We start from the raw sequence: 21,562 nt of genomic DNA on the forward strand, positions 1-21,562 counted from the left end.
AACATCTCACTTATATCAGTAAATAAATCATACAGCAAAAAATTAATAAGGAAACAGTGGCCTTAAATGACACATTAGATCACTTGGACTTAATAGATGTCTAAAAGACATTCCATCCAAAAACAACAGAATATATATTCTTTTCACATGTACATAGAATATTCTCTAGGATAGATCACATGCTAGTCCATAAAATAAGTCTCAGAAAATTAAAGGAGATAGAAATTATATCAAGCATCATTTTCAATCTTAACAGTATGCAGTAAAGTGACATGTTAGTTGCTCAGTCGTGTCCAACACTTTGCAACTCCAAGGCCTGTAGCCCACCAGGCTCCTCTGTCCATGGAATTCTTCAGGCAAGAACACTGGAGTGGGTAACCATTCCCTTCTCCAGGGGATCTTCCCAACCCAGGGACTGAACTTGGGTCTCTGCATTGCAGACAGATTCTTTACCATCTGAGCCACCAATGAAGCCCAATACATGCCTAAATCATGAAATAAGAAAAACCTCAAATAAACCATCTAATCTACCATCTAAAGGAATTAGAGAAAGAATAACGAACAAAGCTCAAAGTCAGCAGAATAAAGGAAATAATAAAGGTCAGAGCAGAAATAAACAAAATGTGGTGACCAAAAAAAAAAAAAAAAAAATCCAGTAGAAGCCAATGAGCTGCTTTTTTGAAAATACAAATAAAATTGATAAGCCTTTAGTCCAGGTCATTAAGAAAAAAATAAACAAAAATAAAATTAGAAATAAAAGAGAAGTTACAAACAATCACAGAGATACAAACAATCACAAGAAAATAAAACAAGCAGTTATATGTCAACAGACTGGAAAACCAAGAAGAAATAGATACACACCTAGAAACACAATCTTCCAAGACTGACTCGGGAAAAAAACAGACAGTCTGAACATATTGATCACTAGTAGCTAAACTGAATTAGTAATTAAAAAAAAAAACTCCCAACAAATAAAGTCTAGGCCTGGATGGCTTCCCAGAAGAATCCTACCAAACATATAAACAGGTGTTAATACCTATTCTCAAACTATTCCAAAAAATTGAAGAAGGAACACTCCCAAATTCATTCTATGATGCCATAATTACCCTGATACCAAACCCAGACAAAGACACTACCAAAAAAGTAAATTACAGGCCAATACCTCTGATGAAATATATAAAGAACTCATATAATTCAATATCAAAAAATCAAACAACCCAATTTAAAAATAGGCAGAAGACCTGAACAGGTATTTTTCCAAAGAAGATGGCCAATGGCACACAAAAAGAACCTCAACATCACTAGTCATCAGGGAAATCTAAATCAAAACAACAATGAAATACCACCTCACACCTGTCAGAATGAATATTATCAAAAAGACAACAAATAAGTGTTGGCCAGGATACAGAGAAGGGGAAATCCAAGTACAGTAAATCCCCTACATATGAACAAGTTCTGATAGCATGTTCATAAGTCCAACAAAGTTAGCCTAGGTACCCAACTAACACAATTGGCTATATAGTACTGTGCTGTAATATAGGTTTATAACACTTTTCACACAAATAATACATGAAAGACAAACACAATAAGTAAAACATTTTTATTCTTACAATACAGTACTTTGAAAAGTATGGAAGTACAGTACAAAGGCTGGCATATAAGGGCTGGCATCAAATGAAGACATAAGAGTTACTGACTGGAGGAAGGAGAGGAGGTGGGAGATAGTGGAGCTGAAGGGTCATGAGCAATAGGAAACAGAGGGCAAGCTGCAATTTCACTCACACCTGGTGTTGATGACATAGGTTCTGGCTCTTTGCTGGATTTAATTCTATCTACCCTTTTGAAAAAATGATTCAGGGACTTCCCTGGTGGTCCAGTGGTTAAGACTCCATGCTTCCATTGCAGGGGGACACAGGTTCAACCCCTGGTCAGGGAACTAAGATTCTGAATATTGTGCTGTGTGGCCAAAAGAATTTTTCTTAAAGAAAAAATGATCCACTGATGTCTGGGTAGTAGCTCTTTTTTTTTTCTCATCATAGATGACACAGTAGCACTGGACTGCATTCTGAACAGCTAGCTGCTGCATCTTTCATGTACCATTCGACTTTTGGGTCCTGTGCCTCAAAAACTAACAGTGCCTCCTCAAATAAAGACAATCCCCTCGCCATTGCCTGTGTCGTGAGTCTGTTCAGCTCTTCAGTTACTTCTATCTCTCTGTCCTTTCTTTGGGCCTCCAATTCTATCAGGTCTTCATTAATCAGCACCTCATGTTGCATAGCAAGGAGTGCAATGAAGTCATCCTCTTGCAGATCTAGTTCCAACTTCTCACTGAAAATCACTAAGTTGTTGAAGACTGCTTTGGACTCTTCATCCACCTTCCCAAATCCATGAAAATTGTGAACACACTGCAGGCAAAGGTTCTTCCAAATTCCATTCATGGTGACAGCCATAACCTCACACCAAGCAAAGTCAATGCTTTTTATGGTCTTGTAGATGTTATAGTCCTTCCAAAAATGTTGCAACATTGTTCCTGATTTGTCACTCACATTTACTACTTGATGAAAAGTGTGATGTAAATGGTATTCCTTGAAAGTCAATATAACTTCTTGGTCCATAGGTTGGATGAGCAACATAGGATTTGGTGGCAGATGCACTACTTTGATGTTAGGATGAAAGTTGTCTGTGAATGGGAAGTGGCCTTGAGCATTGTCAAGCAGCAAAAGAATGTTGAATCAGATGTCCTCCTTCAAGTAATATTTCTCTTCCTCCAGGATAAAGTAGTGGAAAAACTAGTCCTGGACAGTGGCCTCTGTCAGCCAGGCTTTGGGGTTACTCTTCCACACAACGGGAAGAGAGCCCATGGCTATTTTCTTAATAAATCTTTGGTTACCTGATACACTAAGAGAGACTTCAGCTTCATACTGCCAGAAGCATCGCCACCAAACATCAGAGTTAGCCTATCCTTTGAGCTTCCCTGGTGGCTCAGACGGTAAAATTGTCTGCTTGCAATGCTGGAGACCCAGGTTCAATCCCTGGGTTGGGAAGATCCCCTGGAGAAGGAAGTGGCAAGCCACTCCAATACTCTTGCCTGGAAAATTCCACGGATGGAGGGACCTCGTAGGCTACCGTCCATGGGGTCACAAAGAGTCGGACACAACGACTTCACTTTCACTTTGCTGAGTTTTGGTCTGGCATCAACTTTTCCTCCTTGCTGATATTACTTTGGTCTGGTATCCTCTTCCAGTACAGTCCTGTCTTGTCCATATTAAAAACCTGCTCGAATAAGTATGTGCATTCATCAATAATTTTTGAAGCATTTCAGGAAATTTATGGACTGCTATCATATCTACCCTCACTGCCTTGCCATTTGTTCTGGCATTGTGAAGGTAGACTCTGGGATTGGAACTGATGAAACAGGCCATGGTGGCATTAAAAGATGGGCCCTATGAGTCTTCTCTGTGTTTCTTCAGGTCGTCATAGAAGCTTTTAGCTTTCTCTTGAATCAGCATTAAGCTGAATGGAGTTTGATACTAATGCTGATCCTGCATCCACACACTGAGAGGTTTTTTCATCTCCTCCATACTTTTCCCTGCTTCTTCAACATTATTGTCAATATCACGGGCACAGCAGACTTCACATGTTCTATGATTTGTCCTTGTTCTTTAGAATCACACCAATGGTTGAATGATTCATGGACTAAGAAGGAGCAAAGTCTACCATCTTTTTGCCTCACACCACTCAATTATTTTCACTTTTGTTTCCATTACTATCGCTTGGCACTTCTTAGCATTACCAGCTACATCACTGACTGTTGCTTTTACACTTGCTTCTGGACATCCTGGGACTGAAATAAAGATACTGTCCTACTGTATTCTATACAGTAAAGTACACAAAACCACAACCATGCGTAGAGGAGACATGCATGTGACAATGTATGCCAGACATGGAAACTAACCTGCACGACTGGACACACAAACACATGTTTGCATCTTTGAAAGTTCTCAACTGGAAGGTTTGTATATAGGGGTCTTACTGGTCACTGTTGGTGAAAACATAAATTGGTTCGGACACTATGGAAATCAGTATGGAGCTTTCTCAAAAACTAAAAATATACCTGTCATATTATTTGGAAATTTCTCTCCTGAGGATATCCAAAAAAAATGAAAACACTTAATTCAAAAAGATACATGCATCCCAATGTTCATAACAGCATTATTTACGATAGCCAAAATATTGACACCACCTAAGTATCTATCAACAAATAAATGAATAAAGAAGGTGTGATGTGTATATGTATATGTGTTGTTGTTTTTTAATCATTCAGTCCCTTCTGACTCTTTTGCAATCCTATGGACTATAGTCCACCAGGCTTCTCTGTCCGTGGGATTTCCCAGGCAAGAATACCTGAGTGGGATGCCTTTTTCTTCCCCAGGGGATCTCCTCAACCCAAGAATCGAACCCATGTCTCCTGCATTGGTAGACAGATTCTCTACTACTGAGTTCATATATATGTGTATGTATGTATGTACATATGTATATGTATATGTGACACACACATATACACACAAACACATACACACATATGAAGAATTGATACTTTGAAACTGGTGCTGGAGAAGACTCTTGAAACTCCCTTGGACTGCAAGGAGACCAAACCAGTCAATCCTAATGGAACCTTGAACACTCACTGGAAGGACTGACGCTGAAGCTCCAATACTTTGGCCACCTGATGCACAGAGCCAACCCAGAGGAAAAGACCCTGATGCTGGGAAAGATTGAAGGCAAAAGGAGAAGGAGGCAGCAAAAGATGAGGTGATCAGATAACATCACTGACTCAATGGACATGAATCTGAGCAAACTCTGGGAGATAGTGGAGGACAGAGGAGCCTGGCATGCTATAGTTTGTGAGGTTGCAAAGAGTCAGACATGACTTAGTGACTGAACAACAACAAGATACACACACAAACACATATACATATATGATGGAATATTACTGAGCCACAAAGAAGTATGAAATTTTGCCATTTGCAGCAACAAAGACGGACATGGAGGGTATTATGCTTAGTGAAATAAGTTAGATAAAGACAAGTGCTATATGTTTTCTTGCACATATTGAATCTAAAACACAAAACATTTTTAATATATAGCAAAACAGAAACAGATGCACAGATACAGAAAATAAACTAGTGGTTATCAGTGTGGAGAGATGTCAGGGGGCAAGATATAGAAAGCAGACTAAGAGGTACCAACTACTAGGTATAAAATAAATAAGATATAAGGATATAATGTATATATATAGCCAACATTTTATCATAGCTTTGTGTAGAGTATAATCTATAAAAATACTGAATCACTATGCTGTATACTTGAAACCAATATAATATTATAAGCCAACTATACCTCACTGAAAGAAATAATAATCACTGTATTAACTTGTTGCTCTGAGCAGAAGCCTAAACTTATTTTGTCTGATTTTTTTGAGCCTTCAACCTATAGCCCTACCCAGAACCAGATATTTCAATTTCCAAAGTTGCTGAATGATCTGTTTGGTTTTTTAAAGATAGAATATGGAATGAAATCTTGATTTCCCTTTATACCACTGAGATCTCAACTACTTTACCTCACACTATGGGCAAGTCCAACCTCCTGAGAAGCCAGTAGGAGGACAATTTAGGTAGGACCTCAAGGATAGTGAACTTGGAACTCAAGGATAGTGAAAAGATCAAGAGCTGTCCTCTCTGCTCAAGAGGAATTAAGGAAAAATGGAGAAAAGCCTAGAGATACTCTTCTCTGCTTAGAATTGCTCTGACTTTATTAACACACAGGATTCCAACCTCATTCTCTAGGCATTTCAGTCTAACTCTTTGGAAGACCCTCTGCTAGGGTACACAATGTGGAGGGGTGGGGCGCCTATAGCGTTACACCTACTACCTGGCCTTGCCCTTGCTTTCCAATTCATCTGATATCAAAACCATCTTTTCAAGTTTTACTGTGATAAGTCTCTGTTTGTTTTGTTTACTTCTTAATTATTAATTTCTGATTTTGTGTGTGAGACCAAAAGAAAAGTCTTTTATCACTGTTTCTTCCCTTTAGGACTAGAAGAGCTGACAGGGGTTGTGTTACAACAATGCTCAGTTGATCTGAGGAGAAGCTGGGGCAAAGATAATGACTCTGGGAGTTCAGGTATTCTTACTTGCATGGGCCATTTGCAAACTCTTGAGAGTGACCTTAGTCATGCAAGTGTGTGTGTGTGTGTGTGTGTGTGTTCAGTCACTAAGTCATGTCTGACTCTTTGAGACCCCATGAACTGCAGTACGCCAGGCTTCCCTGTCCTTCATTATCTCCCAGAGTTTGTTAAATTCATGTCCATTGAGTTAGTAACACTATCTAACCATCTCATCATCTGGTGCCGAAGTATTGTCAGCTTCTTTGGAAAAAAAAAAAAATGTAATCTATTGTTTTTATTTTAAAATTAATAGTTTATTTTATTTTGAATGTATAATTATGTACTCACTTTCTTAAAGGAATACTCCTCAATTAACAAGGTTTTGGTGCAACCCTGAGTTGGCAAGAAGGACGTAAGCACAAAGATAGGCAAAGACTAGCCCTTTTGGAGTCCCAGTGAGAGAAAAGAGAGGAACACCTCTGAGGAAAAGCTAGAAGCATCAGAATGCTGGATAATTTAGCAAGTTACAAGAGTAACCTGACATTAGGTATACAGCTTAGAGGAATGGAAGAAAGATTGTGGTTTAAGACATAGTGCACTGATAAATACCCACTCCAGTGTTCTTGCCTGGAGAATCCCAGGGACAGGGGAGCCTGATGGGCTGCCGTCTATGGGGTCGCACAGAGTCGGACACGACTGAAGTGACTTAGCAGCAGCACTGATTAATGAGTGAGCTAAGTATGGCAGACTGTTTTGACCTGTTTTTGTACTTGTTTGAACTTAGAACAGCAGCTCTTGTCAGTTATTTCCAAGATGGGAAGTTGTCCACATCATCTCACAAGTTAACACAGTGTTAAGAGCACAGATTTTAGAGCCACATGCACTGGGTGTGAATCCTGACCTGGCCACCAACCAGACATAAGAGTTTGGAAATCTCTTGTGCCCATTTCCTAATCTGCAAAGTGAGATTAATACTGGCATCTACCATATAGACTTGTTAAAAGGATTAAATACAATAAAACATACAGAGCACTTCTCACATGCCTAGCACAAAGTCTGAGCTCACAAAACGTGAGCTCTTTTGGTCATTCCCCAAGTCTCCTCCTCTAAATATCACTGCTCCTATTCTCTGTGGTACTCTCATTTTGCATGTTTAGGTTTTGTTATCGTATTTTCTTTTAAATAGTGGTGTTAATAATTTTAAAATTAGTAAGTCCTGCTTGCATCAAACTTGGAAAGAAACCCAAAAAAGTATAAAGGAGAAATTTAAAATAATTTAAATCTCTCTCCAGCACATTCATGCAAGCTGTATGTCTTAAGTGTCTATGTGCAGCAGGTACTGTCATGGACTCTGGTGCCTCTAAATCCTATATTTTTCCTGATCCATGCTGCTGCTGCTGCTAAGTCGCTTCAGTTGTGTCCGACTCTGTACGACCGGGTAGACGGCAGCCCACCAGGCTCCCCCGTCCCCGGGATTCTCCAGGCAAGAATACTGGAGTGGGTTGCCATTTCCTTCTCCAGTGCATGAAAGGGAAAAGGGAAAGGGAAGTCACTCAGTCGTGTCCTACTCTTGGCGACCCCATGGACTGCAGCCTATCAGGCTCCTCCATCCACGGGATATTCCAGGCAAGAGTACTGGAGTGGGGTGCCATTGCCTTCTGTTCCTGGTCCATATCTCTGTCCTATTCAGTCTGTTTAAAAGGAGAGATGGTAACTGTTTTTGAAGTCTACTCAGTCAAATAAGTAAGGCTAATTCTGCTCTTAAATTCAGCTTCTTTCTAATTCAACTTCTGTTCTAATTTAACTATCTCTGGATCAGGAAGATCCCCTGGAGGAGAGAATGGCAACCCCCTCAAATGTTCTTGCCTGGAGAACCCCATGGGCAGAGGAGCCTGGTTGGCTACAGTCCATAGGGTTGTAAAGAGTTGGACACAACTGAAGCAATTTAGCATGCACATACCTACAATGACACTGATATTAAGATTAATCCTAATCATAATACTAAGAGTTGTTGCATGTGGTACACAAAGTTCTTTTATCCAATTCACACTGTTTCTGTGTGGGGACACAGGAGAAAGATCAACATCTGCAGTTTACTAAAGTTTATAAAGTCTAAGGAGTATTCCCAAGGAAGTTAAACAATTTTTACCAGATCACAAAGCTAGAATACAAAGGGCCTGAGATTCACATTCTGGTGAGCACAGGGGTGATGCCTTCAACTTTGGAATCTGCACATTCTTTGCAGCCATCTGAAATTTACAATTTTAAATGGTATGCCTTCTGTCCAGCGGACAGCTCCTTCAGCTCCCATTTCCAATCAAGAGAGTATCTCAGACCTGCTCCCAGACCCAAGTTCTCAGATAACCATTGAGTTAAACCTTGGAATGGGCCCACTTAGAATCCTTGACCACAGCCTTGGAGACAGTCCCCAGAGAGACGTGAGGATGAGAACAGTCATCTGCTGTTAGTCTATTCTCAAGGTGGCTATCAGGATTATTTTCCAATATGCAACTTAAAAATTAAATATACACTTGCATTTTTCTCTCCTTGCACAGCAGAGATGAAGTAAGCCAAGATTAGCAACAGGTTAGGGAAAAGAGAGACAGGTTTGCCATTCTGAATAAGCTATCACTTGGTTTTGTGAAAAGTGAAGTGAGAGATCTGTCACTTCAGTCATGTCCAACTCTTTGAGACCCTGTGGACTGTAGCCTGCCAAACTCCTCTGTCCATGGAATTCTCCAGGCAAGAACACTGGAGTGGGTTGCCATTTCCTCCTCCAGGGGATCTTCCTGACCCAAGTATTGAACCCAAGTCTCTTATGCCTCTTACATTGGCAGGCAGGTTCTTTACCACTAGCACCACCAAAGCATTTAATAATTTATTCATGTATTCATTTTCCTATATTGAGTTAAAAAAATAGTGGGCTGCTAGTCAAAACGAACAATGCTTATGATTCTCTGAAATGAAAGAATATGTCCAAGAGAAAGAGAAGGAAAGGAGGGAGAGAGTTTAGTGAATTATTCACTCATCTTTCCTCATTAATAGCAGAATGTTCTCAACAAATTAATAAGCAATTACATTCCCATCGACTGAGACGCCCAGGGGAAGAGCCATCTGATGCATTTATTAAATTAACCCTATATGCTCTGAGCCAATGTCAATTGAGAAGCACAAGAAATAAACTTTTTTTTTAATTTTACAGATTTACTTCTCTGAGCTCTGAATGATACCTAGAGTAAGAAAGAAAGAGTAGAAAGGGCAGTTAAATTCAAAGAAAGATATGAAGCCAGAAGTATTCTGAAAGTAGCCTGGAGTTAGATCCACCAAATTCCACAAAAATGTGACAAAATAAGTTTGCAATTTCTTCAGGAAATTCCTTTAACTCCTTTATGGAATTCTGCAATTTTACCTGGTTGTACCTAGGAATAAGATTGTCAGAACATTTTGTGCTGGTGCTGATGTATATAGCAATTTATTCACTACAAGCTCTGGGTAATTTCAGATCTCAAATACATTTTATGAGAAGTTCAAGAAATAGAGAAAAAAATTGTTGTTGATTATTAGAGGATCAGATATTTTATTCCTTTTCCAGGCTAACTCCTTTCTTTACTTATCAAATATGATTAAATGCTTACCATATACCAGGTATAGTTCTACATGCTTTAAAAATATTAATTCATTTACTCCTTATAATAACCCTCTGAGGCAGGTGCAGATAGAGGTTAATTTGCCCAAGGCTGTAACAGTGGAACTGGTCCTCAAACCCAGGCTATTTGGTTACAACATCTGTGTGCCTAAACACTGCTCTGTCCTCTCTACATGAAGGAAGGAATGAATGAGCAAATAACAAAGATATGCACGAATGCCTACCTGGAAATGTACTCTGTCATTTATTCCCTTCCTCTCTACCAGCTCTTTGCATTTTGTCCACAAACACTGGGGTGTTTTCTTTCAGAAGAGAACACTTCAAGCTGTCATTCTCTTGTCAAATTTCTTGAAAGGAAGCCCACACTTGCCACATCCACTTCTCTGCCAGGTATTTATTCCATAACTTCATGAAATCTGATTCCCTACTCCCTCCCACTTCTCCACTGACACTGCTCTCTTGAAGGACTGAACTGCCTTATTCAGTGGCCTGCTTCTCAGATTCACTAATCTCTGCCTCCCTGCTCCTTTCTAGACCCTTTCCTCTCTGGGTTCCTGTTAGCCAGGTCCTCCATTTTCCTTTGCTAGTTGACACATCTTGACAGCTAGCCTTGGTATGACTCTTATTCCTTCTCTCTCTCTCCACACACATTATTTTTTAAACATTCTCACATCCTCGAGTAACTTCTACTCTACACTAATTTCTGGAATCTGATTGGCCACAAACCTGACTTGTCAGCACTCAGAAAGTGGGTCCAATTTCTTTGACGATAAAGTCACATTAACCAATCTCACAAGATAAATGATGAAGTATTCACTTATAATGAAAAGTAGTATATCAAAGGGTCATCAACCCAGAGCATTACATAAGGAGTGAAATTCTGATCAATATACCAGTTCATTTATTTAGAAAAAGTAGTATTATTACCAAAAAAAAAAAAAAAAAGAATGACAACTGGAGTTCTCTCATACGCTCCTTTTCCCCACAAGAACGTTCCAGGTGGGAAGTTAAATTATAATCAGAAGACTACTAGGTCAGCATGGAATAAGGATAGGGTGAAATAATCACATGACTCAAATATTTAGCAGCATCAGTCTGATAGTCACAGGTGTATCTAGCTCAACAACAGAGCAAGAGCTGCCGATGGGACCCAGCAAGTAGAATAATTATTAAAGGCACCATTTCCCCTGAATGAACAAATGAATGAATGAATGTTGAACAAGAGTCTTGAGGTTATTTTTATTTTACCATTACATTATAGTTATTTGTTGAAATATTGATCCTGTTGCAAAATCTGAGCTGTAAGGTGTCAAGGGCCACATAGGCTCATCACTGTATCTTTACCATCAAGCACATTGCTTAGCACTTAGTAGTGTGCCAAGTCACTTCAGTCATGTCCAACTCTGTGCAATCCTATGGACTGTAGCTCGCCAGGCTCCCCTGTCCATGGGATTCTCCAGGCAAGAAGACTGGAGTGGGTTGCCATGCCCTTCTCCAAGCACTTAGTAGAGAAGGCAATAAATACTTATTAAAATTAAATCATTCAGACACATAAAATACCTTTCAAAGTTAAATTTAAATGTGAGTTCATCATAAAGTCCTATTGTGTGGGTTTTTTCCCCTCGTTTTTCAAGGTTTATGAAGTCAAATAAATAGAATGCCTTGATTTCAAATGTTTACATCTAGCTCACAGATTGAAAATTGTGAAACAGTCGACCACACAGTTTTCATTTTTGTCCATCTTATTCCTATAAACTTTGACTATTTATTTCTCCTATCCAGTGACTACACCCCAATTCCACCCCCCCCCCACACACACTCCTTTATCTTTGATGCTTCTCATTCTCTGTAGGTGGAGGATGTCGCAGCAAAGAGAGGAAATAACAGATTCTGTGTGCCTATATGGGCTAACCCAGGGCACTCATGGGGTTAAAAGCACTGCAGTAATATTAAGCACATGTTTCAAGTCAGCAGGGTGCCAGCCTGAGATGTCCTCAAAGCCTAATTTGATAGATATTATGCCATACACTGCTGCAAGTAGTAATGAAGAAAGTAAAAATTTTATGGATGAGCAAAATAGGAGCTCTTATGGATGGAGTGTTTTTAAATCAGGTGTATAATTTACCCAGTGTCAGACCACATGTAGAGTGCATTACTCAATTGAACTTACAAGCAGATAGGAAAGCAGTTTCTTTTAATAAGCACTTCTTCAACTTATTGGCTCTACAATTACTTGCACCAAATTACCAGCAGCTGCTGCCTGTTTGGTGTTTTATCCTAGACAAGGAGTTACATTAGTTTCTAATCAACAAGCCATTCAAGGACTCTTTATAATTTTTAGCTTAATTCCACTTTTATTTGGAATTTATTAATTGAAATATCCAATATTTTCATGACAGTATTTTGCTTAGCTTCCTTTAACAGGAAACCTATTCAACTGCTGAGGTTGAAGGGGAAAAGGGAGGGAAGATACTCGTCAAACTTATTTCTGATATTTGCAACATCATACATCCTCTATTGGACTCACCTTGCCTTATAGTCTGAATTTTGACATTTCAATTGCTTTTGTAAAAATAATGATACTGTATTTAGACTTTATATTTGCAGTCAATAAATCGTTTTGTCTCTAAATAGCATATTCCCATGCACAGGAGTTAACTGCAAGTTTAAACATTAACCAATTCAGTTTAACACAGGTCTTCTCAACTTTGGCACCATTGACAATTGGGAGTGGCTAACTCTTTATTGGGAGAATGTTCTGAACACTGTAGAATGTTCAGGAAAGATGTCTGGACTCTAACCACCAGATGCCAGTGGCACCTTCCCACCCCCAGCCCCCAGTTGTAACAAAATGCCTGCAGCTATGGTCAAACCACCCCAGACAATTTAACAGATTTGAAGAAATTAAATGGAAAAGGGTTTCAGAAACAGTTGTAAGAGGAAAGTATTGAATATGTTTTCAATTCATTTGTTAAAGATTTTCCAAAGTATTCATACAAAGACTGTGTCTCTGTGTGTACTAGTCCATATTTGCTTGCTTTATGAAGAACTGTAAAATGAATTTGAGAAAATTTAGGCAAAATTCAATTATTTAAGTATTATTCTATTTTCAAGCTGCTTTCAGATCCAAAGGCAAAAGGAAACCACCAACACCAGCGGCAGCTGCTAATAGCTAAATAAATATTTGTATAACTTTCACTGTAGAAAGCAAGGCCTGGGGACTAATTTTAGACAAGTGTGGTTATATTGTTGTCAGTAGAGCCAAGAAATCTGAGACAAAATTCATTCTTTTAAATTATATTACACACTATTGCCAGCTTTAAATTAAAAATCAGAAAAATGTGAACATAAGAGATAATTAACAATGATAAATCATAAAAATGGCAAGTCCAGTTCAAGATTTTTCTCATAGGGTTTTCAAATCCACAGTCGTATTTTTGAAGATCAGAATCAAAATTGGTAATGCCAAGAACTAGAGTACCTGTACACACAGAAAAACAGCAAAAGTGAAAGAAAGTTAAATTGCCATCCCATTCACCATCCAGTCATCTAGAACTTACCATCGACCATCTTCCATCTAGTCATATGTTGAAAGATCCAAATAACATCCATTTGAAAGTGGTTCCTTCTTAGTGTATCATAGAAACTTAACCACACAAAACTTGAAAGATAATTTATATTTACCAGGGCCCTTCCCCAACTTCATCCTAATTAGATACACTTCACAACAAGCTTCTCAAACTTTAATGTATGTATGGATCACTTGGTATCTTGACAAACTGTGGATTCTGATTGAGTAGGTCCGGGGCTTTTGCATTCGTGCATGCCAAGTCACTTCAGTCATGTCTGACTCTTTGTGACCCCATTGACTGTGGCTGGCCAGAATCCTCTGTCCCTGGGATTCTCCAGGCAAGAATACTGGAATGGGTTGCCATTTCCTCCTAAAGGGATTTTCCCCACTCAAGGATCAAACAGGTGTCTCCTGTGTCTCCTGAATTGGCAGGCAAGTTCTTTACCACTAGTGCCACCTGGAAAGTCCACCTGGGGCTTTAGGGAGCCTTTCTAACAAACTTCCAGATGATGACAATGCTGCTGATCCATGGACTACATTTTGATGAGCAAGGATTTGCTTACAACAAATCACCAACTGATCATCAAGCCTGATCTTGAACATTTTTAGGGGGCCAATAATAGAGAAAATCTTAACTCCATAAAGTAATACAACATTGTACCTAGTGAAACCTTAATTATTTTCAGGTTCTTTTTGGAAACAGTGTCTAGACCATGGGAAAATTGAGCAATAAGTTTTTTTTTAAATGTTTTATTGGGGATGGATTGGGAGATTGGGATTGGCATATATACACTACTATGTATAAAATAGCAATCAGTTAAAAACACTTTGTGACTTCCTTGGTAGCTCAGTGGATAAAGAGTCTGCTTGCAGTGTAGGAAAGCCATGTTTGATCCCTGACTTGGCAAGATCCCCTGGAGAAGAAAATGGCAACCCACTCCAGTATTCTTGCCCGGAGAATTCCATGGACAGAGGAGCCTGGTGGCCTACAGTCCATGGGGTCACAAAGAGTCAGACATGACTGAGTGACTAACACTTTCACAAACAATTTACAGAATTAAGCAAAATTACTGAAAAATAATTGCTAAATCTCAACCTACTGAAGTCAATTCAAAATGGATTCCCTCTGCTAATGATTTACAAAATTCAAAAATAAATAACTGGATCTTCATACAAACCATGGCTTCTGTGATAGACTAAGGACATGTTCCCCTCTTACCACTGTGTCTACATGACTCCACTAAAATACTGAAAAAGAGAACCATCATGTCTCTAACAGTGACTTACAGCTATAACCCAGCCTCTTTAAAAAAAAAAAAAAAAAAACAAATTAAGATTTTTCTCACAGCTCTGATATATTTTGACCATGCTGACAAAAACATGTCATAAGTCTGTTATTTTATAAGGAAATAAAAGGAATGACATTAAGTTAGTGGATTCACTCCTTTTCCCTGAGACAAGAAACATCCTCCCATTTGAAAAATCCAAAGAACTTTCAGTTTCCAGAAGACTCAGATTCATGACCTTAAATCCAGACCTATAAAAGCACCATGACTTCATGATTATAGTTTGCAAATAATCCAAATCCTCTATTTTACATCAGTAGTTTTGTTTCAGCCTATTTTATGGCTATGCTAGTCCTCTACCCAGTAAAGAGAAGTGAAACAACAGTTTTAAATGAGTTATTTTTTCTTGTTCATTTTTTAAAATTGAAGTTTAGTTAATTTACAGTGTTGTGCCAATCTCTGCTAGACAGCAAAGTGACTCAGTTATCCATTATGGTTTATCCTAGAGGATTGGATATGAAGCCCAGAGGTAATATGTGATCCTGATGTCACTTAATGATTTTGTGATCACCTTAAATATTCAAAATATTAAACCTTAAATATTCAAAATATTAACAATAGGCAATGCTTGGGCTTCAAGCAATCAGAAGAGAATCCTCAATCAGAAAGGACACTGTCCATAAGCCATCAGCACGGCCATACTAGTGCACGACAGCCACAAACTGGCCTGCCTTTGAATAACAGGAAGTCAGAAGTCCCTATGGGCAGTGCATGTTTTATCAGGGGTAGATGTAGGCCAGGAATGACTTTTACTCAGAATAGGGATAAATATGTAGTTCCTCCAGAGTGAAGTTCTTTGGGAATCAAGATTAATGTCAATCATATTTAACACATTTATCAATATTCAAAAAGACCAAATTTATTCAGTGTGAAAGCTCCCAATTTGTAGCTAAGAAAAAAGGTAAAGTATAGGTATGAGTGAAGTGACTAAAGTCACTCAGTCATGTCCGACTCTTTGTGATCCCATGGACTATAGCCTGCCAGGCTCCCTCCATCCATGGGACTTTCCAGACAAGAATACTGGTATGGGTTGCCATTTCCTTCTCCAGGAGATCTTCCCAACCCAGGGATCGAACCCAGGTCTCCCACACTTCAGGCAGACTCTTTACTGTCTGAGCCATCAGGAAAATCTTACCAATTTGTACAAGTGGATAGAAAAGTAATAAGTAGACTTCAACTTAGAAAGTATACGATAATATATTTTATGATAAATGACATGGGCATAAAATGAACAGCTCTGAACCATTAGCTTCAGGCAGAGGAAGTACATGTCTAGGAGTCATTGCTAGTTTCCCAAAGATACTAAATGAATCATCTATGGGGTTGAAAAGTGAAGAAAACATCAATGTATAAAGAAAAATGCTAAATACATGTTGAATCTAAAAACACAAAGCAAGCAAACCAAACAAAGGCAAAGTTATATATACAATGAAGAACAATTTGTAGATGCCAGAAGGTTGAGGAGTAGGGAGGGGGCAAAATAGGTAAAGGGGATTAAAAGGTACAAATTTCCAGTTATATGAAAAGTTGTGTGGGGGAAAAAGGAGAATAAGGAGAAAGAGGAGGGGGATGAGATGGGAGGGGATGAGGGGCAGCAGTAAGGTGGGGTGGGTATGGGAAGGAAGGAAGAGGGAGAGAGAGGAAAGGAGAAGTGAAAGAAGAAAAGAAACCCAACTGAAATTAGCATCCTAGAAAGCTTCAGTACTTAAACTTTTTGAATGCTAAGTGAGATTATGCTATTACATATCAAAAATTTTAATAATGAAGCTAGAGAAGGCACACAACAGAAGAAATAGCAACCAACATGTTAGGGTGCTGCTATTTGAGGCACACTGAAACACTGGCCTCTTCAGCCTGGAAAGACAACTTCTTAATGGGGAACTTGATTAAAATTTATACAATTACAATCTGGGTAACATGGTCACAGGCTTGTTCCCCAATAGAATGGTGGGGCATTCTTGAAACTTCAGTAAAATAAGTTTAGGAAACTAGAAGGAAGAAGTGATTAGCAAATTTACAGAACTCAAATTCATCTGCATCATCTCCCCCAGGCTCCCTCCCACAAAAGTTAACACAAGAAGGAAATAAAGACTTCAGGTCAAAGTCCATTCCTCTATTTAGCGCCAACCACCAGGCTAAAAGCTAAGACAGTGCTGAAGAGTAAAACTTCTGTGGTTCCTGCTCTGATAAGTTTAGAGCCAACTGGGTTAGCACCTGAATGGAGTGACAGATAAATAGCTGAAAAATTGCACCAATAATATAAAATTATAACAGATCAAAACTCTGAAGAAAAGGCACATGGTCCTATGACAGTGTCTGGCCTTGACCTAACCAGAAGGACACTATTCGGAAGTATGCTGATATCTTAGAGATGGGTAGAATTTGAACTAACAGGCTAAAAAGCAATAAATGCCTACTAAATAAAGTCAGACTCTTTTTTTTAACATTCAGGGTACACTAAAGCATCCAGTTTAATCAAAATTCATACTCATTTCAGTGGAAAGGCTTCAAGGATAGACTACTGGAATCTCCAATATCAACAAACACTGGGAGAATGACACAGAAGGCTGATGCCAAAGAAAAATTTTTCAGCTATAAATGATAGATAATTAATTGGCATCTCTTAAATGGAGCTACCCAGTGAAAATATCATTTTTAATAAAATGCACTATTGCCCAGAAAATGACTAGGTGAGAAATCTATACAAGTTAAGAGTGGTTATGTAAGTTGACTTACCTCATAAAGCATGGAACCAGTTCACTGAACCAAAATTCACTGAAAAGGGAAATTAATAAAAATTCATAAGGCCATTCTAGCACTGTCTAATTTGATTTATATCATTATTAGTTCTGAAATGCCTACTTGTGACTAGAGTATGAACTTGTGATATATCATGTTTTTCATTTGTGAATCCCTAGCCGAAAGCACAGTGCCATGCTCATTGCAGGCAATCAATAAATGTTTGTTGACTTGAAAGACAATAGTCAAGGCTTTAATTTATCTAACACAAGTCATTGACTAACAGTCATTATCTACTTCATTTGTGTTGGTGAACACTGACATTTAAGGATGTTCTGTTGATACATACACCAGGACCTCCCAAACAGGAACACAGCCCTGCTCTCAAGCTTGACAGGGCTGTTTTTACCATCTGGTGCTCTCAATCCCAGAAAATCCTCCTTCTTGCCAAACATAGTCATTATGTCCAAGTGCACATTTTGGGGGCACTAAAATGTTGACTTTGAAGTTCAACAAAAGCCATTTTAGTTGCTTTATTTCTATTTTCTCTTTAAAGACACCACTTTGCAGTTAGCAAAATCCTGCTCAGATTGATAACTGCTATCATGTTCTCCAATCTTGTACATCTCCACCCCATACTACTGTGAGGGGGTGGGAAACTGTTGTGAGAATTTTTTCCTGAAAGGTAGGGCCTTCAATATTTACACTATATGTACATAAAATATATTTTTATGTATGTGAAATCTAGTGTATACACACAGTAGAAATTCTCTTTAAGTAACCTCCATATACAGTAATTGAAACCTAAGGCATACTTAATAGTCACAACTAGTAAATTGCTCTCTAGAAAATCCAAATGCAACTGCATTTTCAGTTGGATTTAGGCTTACCAAGAATTGGTTAAACTTGTTTCCAAACTTTTTCATTTCACTGGTACTTGCTATTGTGAGTTTGTAATTTTAATTAGTGTTACTATATATCTGATGAAATGTAAGTGAGAAAACAAAATGATGTGGTCTAAAAATACATCAGATGCTTTAAAATAAGAACAAGTAACTAACAAGTAATTTCTATTAAATTGTTTTTGGGGAACAAAAATGGAAAAGACTGCAGAAAATTATAAAAATCTGGAAATTTTTTGCCTCGTGACTTCAGATGTGAATTTAAGCTTTAGCTCCAGCTTTTACATAAATCAAAACTAGAAATATTATACAATATATTATGCATGTGGTTTATGTAAAAGAAGAAATTTAATTATTGGACCCATATCAAAGAACATACCTTGAACCTACATAAAAAAACTGGTGAATGAAAATACTCTTATATGTTCTTAGCCAAAATAAAAGATTTCTGTTATGTTAGTACTATTTTTAAGGAATCTGTTCTTAAACAGATTTTTCAATTAATCAACTACCTATAGATCCCACTCAGAAGGAATCAAAGCTACTGTATTTTGCTCCTAAATAAACTTATTTCACCCTCTTCCATGAAAAATGCAAACCAATAAAAAGTCTGCTTCTCCTTGTTTCTTTCAGAAGAAAGATGCTCTTTCACATCATCACTCCATTCATTTGATGGTCAGTTTTGCAAACTGCCACCCACCTGGTTGCTCAACCAAAACCTTTGAGTTGTCCTTAATATACTGCTTTCCTCATCACTTATATCTAATCCATTAACAAATATTATTAATTCAGCTTCTAAGATATAAATCATTTCACTTCTCTACACTGGATTATAAAGGGCAAGGGGGAGAAAGGTTCAAATTGAAGAGGTAGGTAGGGCTGGTCATGAATGGCCTTATAGGTCATGGCAAGTAGTCTTAATTTTGCTCCAAATATAATGAGAAACTATTGGATTACCCTAATTATTGTGTGGAGAAATAATTATGAGAGGGTCCAGAAATGGGAGCATGGGGAAAACAGTGGGCTACACAGACTTAGTCTACAATGGTGGTTAATGCTGTGTAGTAAATTTAGTAAAAATTTAATAATAACACTTGGCATATATTCTAAAGATTGAGTCAACAGAACCTTCTGAATATGGGGAGCATAAATGAAAGAGAATGGTAATGCACACAATCTAGGTGTTTTAACCCTACATCTGGTTGAAAAGAGAAGCCATTTAATAAGAATGAAGAGGGTGTAGAAGAATAAGCTTGGTGGTGTAGGTGTAGCAAGAGTAGGACATGTAGGATTAAGAATTGTGTTGCCATGTCTCAAGGGATTAAATAAGCAGTTGAATATATGACTGCAGTTCAAAAAAGTTGGAGCTATAAATTTAGAAATCATCAGGATATATGTGGTATATAAAGTCACATGAATAGGTGAAATTACCAAGAGGAAATTCATATTTAGAACTACATAAGAGAAAGCCAAAAGAAAGAGTTGGCAAAGGAGATTGAGGATAATAGATGGAAATTTAGGAAACTGTGGTATCTGGAAATCTAAGAGTTTCAAGGAGGAGAGAGATGCTAATAAAAGCTGAGAGCTGCTGCTGCTGCTGCTGCTAAGTCACTTCAGTCGTGTCCGACTCTGTGCGACTCTGTCGGACTCTGTCCGACTCTGGCAGCCTACAGGGCTCCTCCGTCCCTGGGATTCTCCAGGCAAGAGTACTGGAGTGGGTTGCCATTGCCTTCTCCAAAAGCTGAGAGAGAAAGTAAAATAAAGTCAGAACTAAACATTGGTTTGGTAAGATGGAAGGTGTTGGTGACCTCGGGAAAGGAGACTACAATGGAGTGATAGAGAAAAATACTCCTTTGAATGGCTTATAAACAGAATGGGAGGTAGGAAACAGAAACATCAACAATACACAGCTCCTGCTTTACAGCCTTGCAGCTCTTGGTAATATCTGGATCAGCGATTCTAAGGAACCCACCATTATGGGTAAAAAAAGAACACCCATATCAATATTATCATCATCAACAACGCGGACTCTGACTAGTCTACCACCACTGCACATCTAACCTGCAAGTGTGGGGGTATTGATAAGAGAACAATGAGAAGTCTGAGAAGGCAGCAGCGGAGATGGGCAAAGGCCTTTTCAAGTATGCCTGGGTGCTGGACAAAATGAAGACAGAAAGAGAGTGTGGCTTCACCATGAAATCTCACTATGGAAGTCTGAGACAACCAAATACTACATCACCATCATTGATGCCCCAGGCACTTTATCAAGAACATGATCACTGGCTATCCCAGGTGACTGTGCTATGGTCATTGTGGCCAGCAACATGGGCACATCTGAAGTAGCCCTCTTGAAGAATAGGCAGATCTGCAAAGAACATGGCCTACACACTGGGTGTTAAGCCACTCATCATGGCTGTCAACAAGGCGGATTCAACCAAGCCCACCCACAGTGCTGCATACTTCCGCAAGATCACCAAGGATGTGAGAGCCTACATCAAGAAGATCAGCTATAATTCGGCTGCCATGGCCTTTGTACCCATCTCACACCTCACGGCTAGCATAGTCCAGCATCCACATGCCCATGTTCAAGAGCTGGAAGGTCAAGAGGAAGGAGGAAAATGCCACAGGGATGACACTCCTGGAAGCTCTGGACTCCATTCTCCCACCTTACTCAACTGGTCAACGAGCCCCTGAGGCTGCCTCTGTAAGACATGCACATGATTGGAAATATTGGCCCTGTGTCTGTGGACTTTCTGGAGACTAGCTTCCTGAAACTTGGGATGGAGGTCACCTTTGCCCCACCAACCTCAGCTCAGACGTCAAGGCTGTGTAGATGCACCAGGAGACCCTGCCTGAGGCCCTTCTGGATGACAGGTGGACTTTAATGTGAAGAATTTATCTGTGAAGGACATTCATCATGGAAATATGGCTGGAATGACCCCTCCCCTACCAGATGGAGGCTGGTAGCTTTATGACACAACTGACTGTCTTGACACAATAGTTGGAAGATCCACACCAACTATTTCCCAATCAGCCCACATCTTCTGCAAGCTTGCTGAGCTGAGGGAAAAGATTGACTGATGCTCAAGCAAGAAACTGGAGGACAACCCCAAGACCCTGAAGTCAGGCCATTGTGCAGATACACAGATAGTCCCCAGCAAGGGCATATGTGTGGAGATGTTCTCTGAGTAC

At 38.9% G+C, this 21,562-nt stretch overlaps 1 pseudogene; it reads left to right on the forward strand.

Moving 5' to 3' along the window:
- The first annotated feature begins 2,669 nt into the window (after positions 1–2,669).
- LOC122444750 lies at positions 2,670–21,260 on the forward strand (annotated as a pseudogene).
- The last annotated feature ends 302 nt before the right edge of the window (positions 21,261–21,562 follow it).

The sequence above is a fragment of the Cervus canadensis genome, chromosome 7 (genome assembly GCF_019320065.1).
Source record: "Cervus canadensis isolate Bull #8, Minnesota chromosome 7, ASM1932006v1, whole genome shotgun sequence".
NCBI lineage: Eukaryota > Metazoa > Chordata > Mammalia > Artiodactyla > Cervidae > Cervus > Cervus canadensis.